This window comes from Zalophus californianus, chromosome 4 (assembly GCF_009762305.2).
Source record: "Zalophus californianus isolate mZalCal1 chromosome 4, mZalCal1.pri.v2, whole genome shotgun sequence".
NCBI lineage: Eukaryota > Metazoa > Chordata > Mammalia > Carnivora > Otariidae > Zalophus > Zalophus californianus.
In genome coordinates, this window is record NC_045598.1 from 20,171,728 (window position 1) to 20,181,738 (window position 10,011).

Below are 10,011 nucleotides of genomic sequence, written 5' to 3' on the forward strand. Positions count from 1 at the left end.
GCTCTTGGTGCTGTCTGGTGGGAGAACTCTCGCAGAGGGGAAGCGGGAGGCCTCATTCGCATCTTGAGCGGGAGATGGTGCTGGCGTGGGCTGGCGAGAAGGGGGTGGACAAGGGATGGAGAAGGTAGAGAGCTGACGCCCCTATGGGTTGCCTCACATGAATGAGGGAGAGAGGTATCACAAGGATAACACTTGTGCATCGAAACGCTGGTTTTTAGGTGACTATTTGATTACTTTCTATCTTTTTTGTCCGGGAGAACAGGGACCTTGTCTGGTCTGTTTTGCTCACTGCACTTAGCCTAGAATCCAGTACACTGTAGATGCTTCATGAATGTTTATTGAATGACTGAATGATAGAGATATGGCATTTGTCAGGACTTGAACCCTGTTCTTTCGACTCCAGGCCTGGTACCTTTTCTCTCCCGCCAGGTTTTTGGTGAGGATCAAAGAGATAGGAGTTGTGCAAGGGCTTTGCAAGTGGCGAAACGGCCCACAAGCTGGGGGCTCTAGGGTTGTTACCGAACAGTAGCTCAACAGACTCAACTCAGAGCCCAGCACAGCCTACAGCCTGTTCTGCCTACAAGGTGGGCGTGCTGCTCAGCCAGGCTAGCACAGCCTCCCCTGGGGAGCAGCCCTGCCCCTACTCACAGCCCGGCCCCCGGAGCCCACGCTCGGGACAGCTGTGCCCAGGCTGATGCCCATGGGAGGGAGCAGCGTACTCTGCCCTTCAGACCCCGGTGGCCTGAGCTGGTCCCCCACCCCTCAGGAGATGCCAAGCAGAGGTAAGGAAAACGCAAGGCTCCACACGGGCTCGCTCCCTTTCCTGGCAGCTCCCGCAGGCCTCGCTCCAGGGAGGATCCTTCGGCAGAGCTCTCCTTCCCCTGGGCCAGCTTGGGTCGGAGAAGGAGTCAGCTGGGCATGCTGGCCCCCTGGTTCCTTCACCCCACCTCGTTGGTGCCCTTGGGCAGGTGCCTGCCCTGTCCTGAGATTCAGGGTCTCCACTGAGGCAATGGGAGTAAGTTATCCTTGGCCACTGCTGCGTGGTTTGGTTGAAATTGAACCAGGGCCCCTGTGATTCTCTCTCCTGGCCCCTACGGTTCTCCCCTGGCTCTTGACCCGGTTTCTACCCATCCGTTCATTCGTGTGTTGAGCTACTGATGCCAGCAACCTGGGTGCCCGGACAGGGGCCGCCTCACTCACCAGGAGATGCCAGGACTCAGCCCTGGGCCAGTTTATACAGGAGGCGCTCGGGAAATGCTGGATGAATGGATGAAAGCGCTCTGTAAACTACAAAGCAGGAGTGATGGGAAAGGTTGGGCTGTGACAGTCAGCACAGTAACTGCTGTCTCCACAGGCAGAGCAAGCCACTCAGCAGGAGGCTACCAGCGTGAGGCTGTGGCTGGGTGGGGTGTAAGCTGAGCGGCCTCCCCTCACCCACCCCGCCTCTAAACCCCAGCACCTGGTGCGACTGAAAATAACAGTAATAACAGCCTTTTCATCCACGCTACTTCACTGAATCCACACAACAAGATCACGAGGTGAGTACTATCATTAGTCCCATTGTAAAGATTTGGAAACCGAGGCTCAGGGAGTTTAAGGAATTTACCCAAGGTAAATAAATGGGGGGGGGGGAGGGAACTGGGATTCAAACCCAGGTCTGTCCGAGGTCAGGTCCACCAGAGGGTTAGCCCTGGCACACTCCTGCTCTTCTCCTCACCTTTAAACTTCGAAGCCTTCCCCATCCCCATCTTGCCTCCTCCAGCCTCTGCTCTGTCTTCAGTCACTTTCAGAGCCTCTGTTTATCCGTCTGTAAAATGGACACGCTAATCCCTGCCCCTTTTGTAGTGAAGGTCCATGAGGACGGGGACGCTTTCTGTCAAATGTCAAGGGCTGGGCAAGTTGGAGCAGAGGTAGCGGGAGACCCTGCAGAGACCTGTCCAAGGCCCCCCCGAGGGGGCACTTGAGCAGATGTCTGTCTCCCAGCCCTGCGTTCTGGCTGGGCACGGCAGGTGAGTGAGTATGAGTGTGTGTAGGTGAGGGTGTGGATGAGTGTGACAGTAGACTTGCCTCTGGGGAACTCTTGGAGGACAAGAAACCCCCCCCCACTTCCAATTGAAGGCTTCCAGTTGATTAAATAAAAAAGTAAAAAGAGCTGCATAATACATGGTATATTTTAAATGTTTACATTAACAAATGAATGCTTTTAACACGCCAAATACAATGCAATATAATTGTGCTATTCACAAGATAATTACAGGATTTATAGAAAATATTAATTCATAGTGCACTGTGGGAGGTGTGGCTGGTGAATGAGACACAAGTTTAGAGTTGCCTAATGAACGGCTCTGGGCTTCTCTCCCATCGTGTACCTCTGTCGCTTTCGCTACACGTTATACCCTCACTTGGCCATCCCAGTGGCTTATAAGGCCCTCCTCCATCTGGCCCCCACTGCTCCCCACTCAGCCCTCTCTCTGGCTTCTTTACTGTTCCTTCAACCACAGCAGACACAATGTTGCCTCAGGGCATTTGCACTTGCTTCCCCCTCTGCCGGGGACCCTCCTCCCTCAGAGATCCTCGTGCTCACTCCCACACCGCATCTTCTGGTCTCTATTTGAAGGTCTCTTCTCTGGAGGCTCTCCTGCACCATCCTATTTAAAATTGCAAACCATCCCCACAGTCCCTATTCCCCTTCCTGTTTTTGTCTATCTCCCTAAAAGAGATTTTCAACGCCACACACCACACTGGCTTACTATCTGCTGCATCACCAGGGCTTCCACCAGCGGCAACAAAGAACGTACTTACTTCTTGGTTCCACCAGGAGTCTCTATCCAATGCCCTTTCTGCCAGGCCCACCCCAGTTCCCCAACCCCGTGCCCTTGCATTCATTACAGGGCGGATTTGCTCTCTTGTGGGGTTGGTGCTGGGACCCAGGGATCTCCTGGTGTGCCATCTCTGAGGCGCTGATTTAAACCAGATGGCGCTGTGGTCCCCTCCAGTCACCAGTCTCAAGCTGCTTCCTGGTGGCCTGCTTGGGGGGGGGGTACTGCCAGCTTAGGGGCCCCTGGAAGCCCATGCCCCTGAAGGGCATCTGGGGGTGGTGGGGCAACTGGCTAGGGAGACCTCAGTTTCCCTTCGGTGTGCCAGGCCCTGTGTCTTTTTTTTTTTTTAAGGTTTTATTTATTCATTTGACAGAAACAGAGATAGCAAGAGCAGGAACACAAGCAGGAGTGGGAGAGGGAGAAGCAGGCTTCCCCCCGAGGAGGGAGCCCGATGCGGGGCTCGATCCCAGGCCCCTGGAATCATGACCTGAGCTGAAGGCAGACGCTTAACGACTGAGCCACCCAGGCGCCCGGGCCTGTGTCTTTTAATCCTCATCTCATTCCCATTCTGTGGAGGAGGACTCTTGAGGCAATCGAAGGAGGGATTTGTTTGCAGTGGCTCGCTGGATAAATTCCCTGCAGACCTCTCTTCCTCCCTCGATGTTCCCCCTTGAGGCTTAGAGCTCGAAGTGCCCGCCACGCACATTCTCCCATCGGTGGCCTCTACCTGCAGTGCCTTTCCCCTTCCTTCCTTTCTAGGTCTGAGCTCCGCAGGCATTGACCTTAGGGCCTCAGGGCAGGGCGACGTTAGGAGCCTCCTCTGGGCTCCGGAAGCTCTGTGCTCCTCTCTGGGAAAGCCCTGAGGGAGGGTGTGTGTGTGTGTGTGTGTGTGTGTGTGTGTGTGTGTGTGTGTGTGTGTGTGTGTGTGTGTGTGTGCGCGCGCGTGTGTGTGGCGGGGAGGGGGTTGGGAACCACATCTGCCCTTTACCAATCTGCCTTCCTCACTAGACTGTCAGTGCCTTGAGGGCAGGGACTAGTTGGGGGGGGGTAATTTTGCTTTAGTGATTTTTTTTTTAGTTGTTTGGGGTTTTTTGGGGTGTGTGTGTTTTTGTTTTTCTTTTTAAAGAAATCTTGTATTCATTCACTGGTTTGTTAGGTCATTCACAAACGTTTATGGAGCACCCATTCTGAGATCAATTCTGAGCTCTAGAGACACGGCAGCAAAGAAAACAGTCTATAGGTTCCTGCTCTCAGGAAGCCCACGGTCTTGGTGGGAGATCAGCACTTAACAAGGCAGTCAGGCTGGACAGACGGTGATGAGCACCCTGGAGGGGATTAATGAGGACTGAGAAGGTGACTGGCGATCCCGGCGCCCCGTGTAGGGTCTGGCACAGAGTAGGCACCAAAAACATATTTGAATTAGAACTAAAGGGCCCCAAAGCCGACTGTCTGTTAAGCAGCAGGACCAAGTGCCTCACCGCCCCTCACTGCCCCTCTCCTGTGTAGAGAGGAGCTCTTCTGGTCCACCTCCTTAGCTGCACGGCCTTGGGGAAAACTCCTTCACCTCTCTGTGCCTCGGTTTCCTCATCTATAAAATGGTTCTAAGTATTACCTGGCTTTTAAGATTGCTCCAAGAGTCCACAATAGCCAAACTGTGGAAAGAGCCAAGATGTCCATCGACAGATGAATGGATAAAGAAGATGTGGTATATATACACAATGGAATATTATGCAGCCATTAAAAGGAATGAGATCTTGCCATTTGCAACGACGTGGATGGAACTGGAGGGTGTTATGCTGAGTGAAATAAGTCAATCAGAGAAAGACAAGTATCATATGACCTCGCTGATAGGAATTTTTAACCTCAGGAAACAAACTGAGGGTTGTTCGAGTGGTGGGGGGTGGGAGGGATGGGGTGGCTGGGTGATAGACATTGGGGAGGGTATGTGCTATGGTGAGCACTGTGAATTGTGCAAGACTGTTGAATCACAGATCTGTACCTCTGAAACAAATAATGCAACATATGTTAAGAAAAAAAAAGAAGAAGAAGATAGCAGGAGGGGAAGAATGAAGGGGAGTAAGTCAGAGGGGGAGACAAACCATGAGAGATGATGGACTCTGACAAACTGAGGGTTCTAAAGGGGAGGGGGGTGGGGGGACGGGTTAGCCTGGTGATGGGTATTAAGGAGGGCACATTCTGCGTGGAGCACTGGGTGTTATGCACGAACAATGAATCATGGAACACTACATCAAAAACTAATGATGTAATGTATGGTGATTAACATAACAATAAAAAATAAAAAAAAAAAGATTGCTCCAAGAATTAAATGTGCTACAGGCCTGAAGGGGGTTGAACACTGAGCCTGGAATCTATTCAGGGAGAAGATGAGGATGAAGAGGATGGAGGCCAGGAAAGTTGGGGGAAGGTTGGCCTGACTCCCCTCCCTCTTGGACCTCTGGGCTCTGCTCCGCCTGAATGGGCAGTTTCAGGAATGGCCACGAGATGGCGCCAGAACCCCAGTTATTCAGGAGTCTGATTTCTCAGCCGATGAAGCGGCTTAGGGAAGTAGGGGCGGGGGTAGCAGGTGCGTTCTGTGTTGCGGGATCCGCTGGGGCTGGGGCTGGGACTTTGGGCTACTTGAAACCCAGCCTCTTCCAGTCACTCTCTTCCTTCAGTTTTTCTCCTGGGTTTCCTGTCCGTGTTCAGGGATCCAGCCCTCCCTTTCCCCTCAATGCCCCCAGCACTGGAGTCCAAGGCTTCTGCTGAGTACGCCCTGCTTCTTACCTGCTCCATGCGGGCACCCTGGCCCCTCAAACCATCACCCCTTCCCCTTCTCATTCATGAACCAGGCAGGGGTACTTAACTAGACACTTCCCGGCGTCCTTGGAGGGTGGAGAGCCAGAGGAAACGACCCTGTTCCTATTTATAGTATCGGGGGTGGGGGAAGTGGCAGTAGAAACCGAAAGAGGGAAATGGAAAACATGCAGCAGTTCCTTCTCATCAGCACGTAGGAAATAGCCTCATTTCACACACAACTGAGGCTCACATGAATGCCAGGCCACACGAATGCATTGCCCTTCCCATGCACCAGGCTCCTTTGCCAACAGTGAGGTGTGGTCCAAACTGAGTATATTCATAAATTCACTCAACAGCTTTGACTGAGCTCTGCAGGTCCAGCAAGAATCAGACCCGGCCCCTGCCCTCGGGAGCTGGCAGCCTAGAGAAGTACGCAAGGGCAGCTTGTCCTCGAAGTCCGTGCTGGGCACCGTGGCGACCCGGAGGCAGCGGTTGCGGGGGCCACCTGAACGGGTTGGGGGGCAAGGAGGATGGAAGGTGTGAGAGACTTTGTAGATTCCGTGGGGACCAACAAGTTGCACAAATATCATTTCAAAAAGGTAAAATCACGACTCTCCTACAATCAAAACAAGGGAACACATGTCAACGGTTTTCTTTAGCTCATTCACTGACAAGGAACCAGCAAAATGTTAACACACGCTCCGACAAGGATTCCACTGCAGGCATTTACATTCTCTACTGGACAAAACTTGTTTGTGTTATGAACAGGGCTCATTTGCTTGCGACGGGCAGGAATCATTTCCATGATTATCTGTTTTCTACAAATTGCCTCTGTCCCTACAGAGTTATAAAGTCAATCAAATAATCAATAGCACACAACCCTAAAGAATCAGATGATCATTGGAGGACATGTAGCCGACACTCAGACCTCCTCAGAAAGGACACCCAGGAATCCCTCATGCCTTTTCCAAGGCTTTGATGTGCTTTCTTGACTGACCCTCGGAAGGATCAGGGTAAATTAGGTAGCGGCTGTTCCTGAGGGAGCGGATAATCTGGAGAAAGGCTGGTCTCAGCCTTCCATGCCCGGGGCACCCAGGTGAAGACTTCCCAGTCTGGCGGGAGCTGGCCCCGGTCAGTGCCCACCAGCAGGTGGCGCTGAGGCAAAGTCTCAGCAGCACGGTAGGTAGCTGTGGGGCTGGGACCTCAGGGGCAGCTCCCAATTTTCCACCCTTGCTGGTCTCCAGCAGTCAAGTTTCACGATTTCAGAATTTCAGAGGGCCGTTCCCACCTAGAGTTCCCACCTGGTTTAGTCACTCACTGATTCAGTAATTTTTTCATTCAATAAACGTGCCCAGGCCCACAAGTCGTGTTCCTGAGGTTCTCCAGACAGAAACTCACATGTATTGGAGAATCAGTCCTTGTCTTTGCTTGTCTGACTTTGCTGCCAGGAGTTGGAGCCACCTGAAATTCTGAAATCTCACTCCACCCCACTCCTGCCCTGCCTACCAGTGTGCTCACCCCCACCCGTCCCCGGAAAATTCACCTCATCGGAGGTTGAATAAAAGGCTTTACTTCTATAATCTCCTTTTAAGATCTTATTATTCCCATTTTCCAATGGGAGAACGGACTCCTCCTCTTCTGTAGCCGTTCTGGCTGTGGGGGAAGGCCATGCCTCCATCCCTCAGGGCCCGAGGATGGCTGAGATGCCACCCCAGACCTCACCATTTCCCTGATCTTCCTATACTGACCCGCACAGAGGCCTGCAGCATAAAAGGCACCTCCCCAGCCCTTCCCCTGGGTCTCAAAGTTTCTGCAGGATATAGTGGGAATGAATATAAACTCAGTGCCACCCAACTCAGCAGACAAGGAACTCTGGGGTGACCTCACTTCCCTTCTCAGCTGAGACTCCTGCTGTGGTAGAGAGGCAGCCAGCCCCGGGTGGAAATGGGCAGGTAGGGTCCTGGAGGCCATGGGTGGTGGATGAGGTCTGCGCTGGGGCACAAGAGCCCGGGTGGGGCTGCAGCGTGGGGCCACCAGGGGGGCGCATCTGTGCTCCCCCCGACCCGGGACTGGACAGCAGTTCCCCCAGAGGGTCCTACCCCAGCCCCTTGGCCCTTCCCTGTATGTTGGGTCCAGGATTATGGAAGAAAACCTTCCTCCCACCGTGGGTGGGGAGTGAGGGTAGGGGTCCCCGCACCATGATCATGACACTAGCGGGACAGAGGTCACCAAAGGCTGTTGTCAGGACCCTCAGGAGTTTCCTGAACGAAAATCTTTGAGAGAAAAGAGTGGGACTATTTGGAAGTGGATCCTGGGGGGAAAGGCCCTGGCGTCTGAGCACCTTGGGCCTGCGGGCAGTGAGATGTGGTGGCGTGAAGTAGAGATGGGTGGGGGGAAGCAGGAGGAGAATGGGAAGGCAGGAAAGGGGAGAAGACTCAAGAACATAACCTTGAGTCTCCCCTTCTTTCCAGGGAAGCATGCAGCCTGACTCAGCATTCCAGGAAGGCGGCTTGGACCAATGGTCTGGACTTCTTTGCTCTAACAAATCAGGACATCCCTGAGTCGTTCCTTCAGGTAGATCCCTGGGTGTTTTGTGAAGGCAATATTTCATTTCCCCAGACATGCTCTGAGAAACTGTCGGAACTTCTGGTTTGGGGAAGGCTGGGCAGGTGAAAATGGGCCCTCTCAGTGGTCTAGACCAGATTTTCTGGTTTCTTCTGCCACCAAGAAAAACTAACAGGGATGGCCTCTTCTGGCCTGGTAGACGTTCCGGGATCCGTGGACTCACCTCAGGAGAAGAAAAGGTGGACCTCTCACTAGCCTTAGGAGGGGCACTCAGCCGTCCCGGTATTTTCTATGTCAGAGGAATTGTAAACGTAATTTGTCCATCATGATGATGAAGCAGGATGTACCCTGAAAGGACACGGGCATTAGCAGCTGTTCCCAATGGTTTGGGCTCCTTCCCTCAATTGCCAAAGGAGCGCCCCTTCCTCTTCTCCCTGATATAGAAGTTAGGGGAATCCGCATGGCTGCCTTTGGTGCCTGAGGTCCCAATGAAGCAAGTTTGGGCCACAGTCTTACCCTGTAGTCCCCTTTGTGACTGCTTTCTGGAAGCGTTCCGTGCCAGCACATTCTCATCCCCAGTTATTAGTTATCTGTTGCTAGGCCACAGAGGACCCCAAACTTAGCAGCTGAAAATAATAGACATTTCTTCTCTCACAGCTCCTGTGGATCAGACATCTCAGGGCAGCTCAGCTGGGGGTTCTGACTCAGGATCTCTCATGAGGTTGTGGTCAAGATGTCCGTTGGGATTGCAGTCACTTGAAGGCTTGACTAGGAGGTGGCTCACTCATGCTGATGGTTGGCTGGTGACCTCAGTTTCTCACCTCATAGGCCTCTCTGTAGGGCTGCTTGTGTGTCCTCGCAACATGGTGGCTGGTTTCCCCAGAGTAAGTGACCCAGGAGAGGAGGCTGAAGCTGTGATGTCATTTACCACAGAGCCTCTAGAATCACATGCCGTCTCTGCTGCCATGTCCTACTGGTCACCCAGGTCAGCCCTATTTAACATGGGAAGAGATTACCCAAGGACCTGACCACCAGGGTGTCGATTGCTGGGGGCTATCGTGGCTGCCACAGCAGACTTCAGATACATTTTCTTTTTCTTTTTCTTTTTTTTAAATTTATTTATTTATTTGTCAGAGAAAGAGGGAACACGAGCAGGGGGAGTGGGAGAGGGAGAAGCAGACTCCCTCAGTGTGGAGTAGGAAGCCCGAGGAGGAACTCTATCCCAGGACCCTGGGATCATGACCTGAGCCGAAGGCAGATGCTTAACTGACTGAGCCACCCAGGTGTCCCCAGATACATTTTCAGAAACAGGAACCATATTCACTGAAGTGTCCCTGTCTCCCAGAACTATTTAAGTGAACTCAAGCATCTCTTTCATCCCCTGGTGGGCTCTGTCTGAGGAGGGAGGAGGGTAATGCCCAGTGCGGGCCCCTGCCAACCTCCCATTGGCTTCCTCCTGCGTCCCTCACTGATCTTCTGTCCACATCTCAGCAGCGAGTTTTCGCTGCGACACAAAGCGTCTCTCCCAGGCTTCTACAACTCTTTCAACACGATGCCTTTGGCCTTTTGTGGTTTCTTCAGGAAACTGACCAGACGGGCCCGATTCTTAGGGACAGCCCGGTTTGGAATCAGAGGGACCACCTCAGACACACTAGCTTTGACCCCATCTCCCTCTGCCAGCCTGTAGTAGCTAAGGTGCTTTTGGAGGCCAGGGACAGAAGCCGACTCAGCTAAAACTGGAATTTAGTAGAAGGATGCCAGGGTGTGTCACAAGATCAGGGAAGCTGAAGAGCCAGGATCCAGGAAAGGCAGGGACCAGGCCATCCTGTCC